Genomic DNA, 6,870 nt, shown 5'->3' on the forward strand with positions numbered 1-6,870 from the left:
CCACACTTGCTAGGTGGTAGCTTTAAATCGGACGCGGTCCATTAGTACATGTCGGACCCGCGTGTTGCCACTGTCAGTACTTGCAGACCTAGCGCCACCACATGGCAGGTCTAGAAAGACGGACTAGCACTCGCCCCAGTTGTACGACGACTTTGCTAGTGACTACACAGACGAAGCCTTTCTCTCATTTGCCGAGAGACAGTTAGAATAGCCTTCAGCTCAGTCCATGACTACGACCTAGCAAGGCGCCATTAACCCTATCTGGAGAGAGTCTAATTTGTATCGTCAATAGCGATGTACCACAAGGATGCATTAAAGTTGAGTATTAACTTAGATACGTACTTTTCTTATTAGCATTCCTTACTTATCCTGTTCCAGAATTCACGCCCGTCTGCATTAGATAGTGTGCATTTCGGCCTCCTCTATCTACAAGGTGTTGGCACATTTGCCAACACATCACACACAGTCTTCTTTCTTCTCCTTTCCTGCTGCCCCCGCCCCTGCCCCACCCTGCCCTGCTCCTCATCTAACCTCCTGACTGCACCAAGTTGCCCTGACTTTTCCCCACTTCATTATGGTTGTTCACTCCCAATGAAGACCTTACTTTTTTCTTGTGCCTATCTGTGACTCATCTCTACTATAAGGTGAGCAGCAACATCCTTTCCATAAAATTGTCAATATACCAACCTGGTATACAGAAGAGCAGCTCATTACCTCAAAAATACTTTCTGGCTCATCTTGATAAATGGTAGGGGTAGGCAAGAGGCATGTCAGTCTTTACAGAAGAAACATTATCTGCTCTGAAGTTGCCTACATGTTCCAGTCTTGAGATTACAAATATTGTGTATGTGAAATCCACTTAGCCCAGAAAATTTCACACTGATCTTCCTGAAGACCAATTTGGATAGTAGACAACTGCCTGGGTCACATTGGCATGTACCAATCAGGCAAATACTTTAAGCAGAGAAAAAACTGAATTTCTACATTTTTGAAGATCTTAAAGAAACCTGTGGTAGGTAGACCAATCAAAGTAAATTATCCCTATGTTTCACAACCATAGAAGGGATACACACTATTCTGCCTCTGTTCTGCCTCTCCCTGTGTATCAGATTCTGACACAAATGGTGTTAACAGCTACTTACCATTGATCAAATACCTCAGTGGCTGCAAGAAAACCGAAATGTAATGTGTGCTAGAATAGTCTAGTTTTTCACAAAGTCATGAATTATGAGGTGTTTCTTAAGCATATAAGGTACTCAGATAGAAGCGGCCTACTTGACCTAAGGCCATTTGTCATTAAGGTTGTCGTGTAGGCTACAGCTATATCAATTTTTCAAACTTGTTCATCTTTAATCTTAAAAGCCCATATTGCAGGAGTATAATAAAACTCAAGCTCTGAGGGATTGATATTGTGTAATTTGTCATCAAATTTTGAGCAGCCTAATTTGTGTGACAATCAAATGATTGAAAACATTCTGAAAATTATTCTGTGTTGCAACAAATTTGTTACCGGTGTAATAAAAAATACACACCAGGCATTCAGTCAAAAGGTAGCAAGAAGAGAAAGATGGAAATTTTAAAAAGTGACAATCCTTCTTAATATGCCTATTCCAGTAGCATTGCTACAGAACTGAAACACTTTCAGTATCAATGCAGCAAACTGCAGTGTGAAGAGAGCAGATTGTGGGAAGGATCAGTTTGCATGATTGGTTGTCTTATTACTGTGCTGTGAATAATTTTCTAGTTTTGACTTTATTCATTCATATATAAATACAACAACTACACAGACAAATACATCTTTGTTTTTCTTCTGTTTGTTCTTATACCATTCGACTGATTGCATGGAAGCTCATAAGCTTTAATTAATTGAGCTCATGCCTTCAAAAGTTTGTCAGGATAACAATGTGAAGATACACTGTGAAAGACCTCCGGGATGTGGTAAAGTTAGAATTTATTAAAGAACAAAAAAATGAAACAGCGATTATAACAGAAGCAAGGACTGTCTACGTACATCAGCCAAGCCATTAATTATGAGTGGTCAGTAAGGAGCAGACAAATGAACAAGAAACATCTTTCACTTTTCTTTGTACATTTTTTTTGTTTCACTCTCTCGTATGCAGGATTGCTTCAATGTGTTGTTCGAAGTAAGATGTGCAACAAGTGCTTTGTATTATATGTGATTCCGAATAAGAGAAGATTTAATAACAACATTAACTATTTTTATTGAAGTGACGTGGAGTGAAGCTGGGAGGATTTCCTTCATCTTGAGAGGCACTGGTCTGCTTGGAGTCAGCTGCCGGCATCTGCAATTGAAATGAAATGTGAGAGGAAGTCCACGGTCCTATTTCATAAGATAAACAGAAGTATAAGAGCTTTCAGAATACGACATAATTAAAATACAAAAAAAAAGGGATGCAAGGTAAAGTGAAGGAAGACTAGCACAATTTCGTACACACAGATCATTTACTAATAATGCAATTGTGCTATCCATTAATTTTTTTCAATTTCTATTATTGTTATAATAAAACTGGTGAGATAAGTGCCACTACTTCAGGCTGCTAGTTGTAAGTAGGGTTTGTTAACTATTGTTATAGAAAGAGATTTCTATGACATTGTTATTACTCATAAAAACTAATCATCTGTATTTTCTGTTTACATGAATCACAATGGGGAGTGAGTAAAGCAAAAAGGAACAAAATTTTGGAGAGAAATAAGAACTTGACCCAGGTTATGTGAAATTTTCCAGAGTAAGCTGCTTTGATCGGCGCAGCAAAGATAGTATGGCTTTGCAAGTTTCTTATATGCTTAGGCTTGGTAGCACCTCTTTTAATGTAAATACGTAGCTTTTCCTTATTATTCCCTTCCTTGAATTTTATTGTGGAAAATTCACTGGAATTTTCCAGTGTGTTACACGTTGTCAGTAAAGCATAAAGAATTGCGACACAATAGTTTGCATATCATAATAGATGTAAAACAGGATTTGACATCATGTAAATTACAATTAAGTGCAATAAGTAGCATATGGAAATTTTAGCGTTTTTGTGAAATTTTTATTTTTGCATATTCATACATGGCAGAAAAATATATGTCCATTGTTGATAGCAATAGAGAAAATGCAATCGGCTGAGGTGGTATAGAACTGTGCAAATGAACAATTGAAGTTCAGGTGTCATGCATGTCTACTGCAAAAAGTTTAAGTAGGTCAGAGATGAGTGTCCCAGGTGTTACAAATGATAGTGACGCTCCACAGCAGAATAACCTTGACAACACAATGTTTACAATTGACAAGACAGTGTCACGCAGCTCCCAGAGTGATATACTGCTTACGAATGAAACAGAACAATACAAATATGGATCTGGACAACATGTTACAAAGCTGACAGTACCCACAGTAGTACAACTGATGGACTGCTATGACAGTTATTACCTAACATAAACAACAAATTAGATAATGTGCACACCAATTTCAGTGATATGGAACAAGATATAAATACTGAAATTGATAATTTCACACAAGATATGAACACAGTAAACCAGCAACAAAAGTGTTACACAAGATCTAAATATAATGAAACAAGAACAAAAACAAGTATTTCGAGTCACAGTCCCACAGAAGTTCAACAACTTAGTCAAGAATTTTCACATTGAAATTGATGAAATATTGAATGATATGAAAAACGAGCAAAGCTTGAAGTACTTTCTGAAGTTAACAATAACATTATGGAGTTGAAACAGAAGGTAGATTTTTTTAATGACCAAAGAAGAAGAAGAAGCAAGAAGCTCACAATAAGTATGTGACTGATGATATGGGTAAATGTATTATCAGGCAGCAATTTCTATGGCATTATGAACAATAGAAAGAAATATGGACTTTGCGAAAGCTGCACGACTTTTGTCAAACAGAAATGAGCTTCAAAGCTAGCAAGGAAACCCTTAGAAGCAATGTTCTGTCTATGGATTTTCGTTTTAGAAGGAGTCATAATTAACGTCTTGTTTTGTGTGGATGAGAGGGCATTGTTGCTAAAAGACCATACATTCTCAGGTTTTCATCAGAATCAAAGCGACCAGTAGTGTACTAAAACGAAACATGGATTCACATGGGTTATACAGTAAACAAATGTTGGCAAGGAGATAGTGTGCGAGTAGTTTTGTCAAACAAAATTGCTGGTCAGAGTTTAATTGTTGTTCATGCATGCAGAGACAGGTGTTTCATGGCTCATAAACCAAAATGTTCGACTATCACTCAGAAACGGTCAGCAAAAATTTTCAAAAATACATCAAAACTCAACTTATGCTAGGCTTATTAGCAATGCCTTTATCCCTTGAAAATACTCGCAGTCTATTTCCCCATTCTGAATACTTCTAGCCATTGTAGATGTTGGACGTCTTTGACTGTAGCAATGCTCAACCATTTTTTTCCATAATGCGGGAAGAATAAAACACTCGGAAACTGCCATTGAAGAGCTTGGCAATATTGCTTCAAGTTTAACATGTATCTGCAGTATCAAACACTGCATTCGAATTTCCAAATTAAATTTCGTCTTCTGCAAAATTAGTTGTGAGTAAACACACGGCGCGTAACAGGCTGGCAGTGCTCCACTCATAAGAAAACTGGTGTGTACGCCAAACTGCTTCTCCCAGACTGTTCCTCTGGCATAAACGTGATGGTCCTGCCACAGTGCCTTCTGCTGGCCCTGCTGTGATCACTATCCTCTTCGATTTCATTTTCTCGATCAACTACAATATTATCAATAATATCTACGCTGTTTTGCAAGTTTCCACTAACCTCCTTCTTATCGTCAACTTTCCTATTGTTGTTAACCTCCATATTGCCCTCCATAATGACAATAAAGACGAAAAACAATTTCAAAAAATAAAAATTTAAATAATTTTTATACTTACAGTTGGTTCTCCAAGTTGCGATTTCACGTAAGTATCATTACGTCCTTTGTAGTGTTTCTCACTTTCTTCTTTGTATTGGTCTCAGAAAATAGACTATTATTTCAACAAGCAGGCCAACTCTGAAACAAAATACAAGATTAGTTTACAGAATTACACTGTATCCCAGCTCCTCCACCAATTATAACATTCTTAACTACTCGTAATAATGGGGTTGTTCATAGTTATACATGATCTGCCGCAGTAGACATCCTGAGTACATTGACAGTCACTGTAAATTAACTACTGGAGAGTTAATTTAGTTCAATTTTGTGTTAAGTTCCATCATTTTTATTATACTTTCAAAACAAAATCAAAGTATTACTGCATTAGCCTACAGTACTTACAATACAGAAGGAGCAGCTACATTCTCATTGCTCATAAACCAAAACCAGACTGACCTACATTGCCAACATGTCTGTAACTATTTATACTTTCTTAACAATCCCAAACAATCCTCAACTTTGGTAAAAATGATTATTTGGTTAATTAACAATTAAAACTCTCACCCTAAAACAAATGACACATTCAATGATTACCTAGATTCTTATATATTAAACACATGAGTGAATTCTAGTCTCTATATTAATTGTATCACGTATGAACACTAAGGTATCAAATGCTAACAATACACTTGTTATATTTACTAATTACAGAAGAATCACATCATACAAAATGTTCCTACCAATTAATCGACTGTAAGTTATACATACATGTAGTAGAACAAGCTATTCAGAAAAAATAAAATGAAATAGTGAGCAAGGTAAACATTAACCATTAGCGTATAAGCTGTGGAAAGTAGGATCAGCAATCTTTTAGAAGAAAATATTACCAGATCTTGCAATATGCATGTAAATAAGCCACACCCTGTTGGTATTTATCCACAAATTAAGTCCTATAGCAGGTACCAGTGACAGTTGTATAGCGCAAAATGTAAACTTAACCACAACTCCAACACCTGAGCAATTACTAACTGGAATTACAGGTAACTACAATAACAACATAAATATGACCGAAAATGCCACATGTCTATCAACAATTTTTGCAGAGACATCAACAGTTTCCTACATTCACTACCAAAGGTAAAAGAAAGAATGAGGTAGTATTTATCAGTGCTTTTTTCTGTATTTCCATGCAGCTGGACAGAAGCACAGAAAATCAGATTTGTTGTGGGGTATACACGAGGTTATGTACTTTATGGGAAACTGAAATAGCCAAACGTTGCAGCTCTTGCATACAATTTGAATGAGCTTTCCTTGACAAATACTGGTCTGAGGCAGTACAAGACAGACTTGGACACACAAGGTTTTCAACCCCACATCATTCCTTGGCAAATAAGGTAGTGTACTTGAATAATTTGAACAATACCTGAACAAGACACAATGCTGGATGAACCCAATATCACAGGTAGACATATTAAAAATTTTCAAAAGTCGTCTACCATGGAACATTAAAGAAAAATTAGTCACAATGCCAGAGCGTGACACTGAATATTTTCTGTCAGTGCTTGATTCTATCGACTTAATATATCAAGAAAGACCTGTTCTGAATAGAGCAACAGAAAATCAGGCACAACTGCATAGTTACATAAATCAGGCCATGGAACATGATCTAAACACACAGCAGTGATGGTATGCACAACAGTACAGTTACAAACCCAGAAGTAATGAGTACGGGAATGGAAAATACATAAGATTTAAAAGAAATTTTGAAAACAGGAGTAATTTCAATACATGATCAAATTACAATTCGCCATCACAATGCCATACGCCAAATACAAACAAACAGTCAGCCACAGCAGTGGCCGACATGCGCAAACAATGACATGCCTTATGCTGTACAGTAGCCAACTTTCGGACAGCTAATTAACAGCACTGCACTTTCTACCAATAACAACACGATCACTCACAAAGAAATGTCATGAGCAGCCAA

Source organism: Schistocerca cancellata, chromosome 10 (assembly GCF_023864275.1).
Source record: "Schistocerca cancellata isolate TAMUIC-IGC-003103 chromosome 10, iqSchCanc2.1, whole genome shotgun sequence".
Taxonomy (NCBI): domain Eukaryota; kingdom Metazoa; phylum Arthropoda; class Insecta; order Orthoptera; family Acrididae; genus Schistocerca; species Schistocerca cancellata.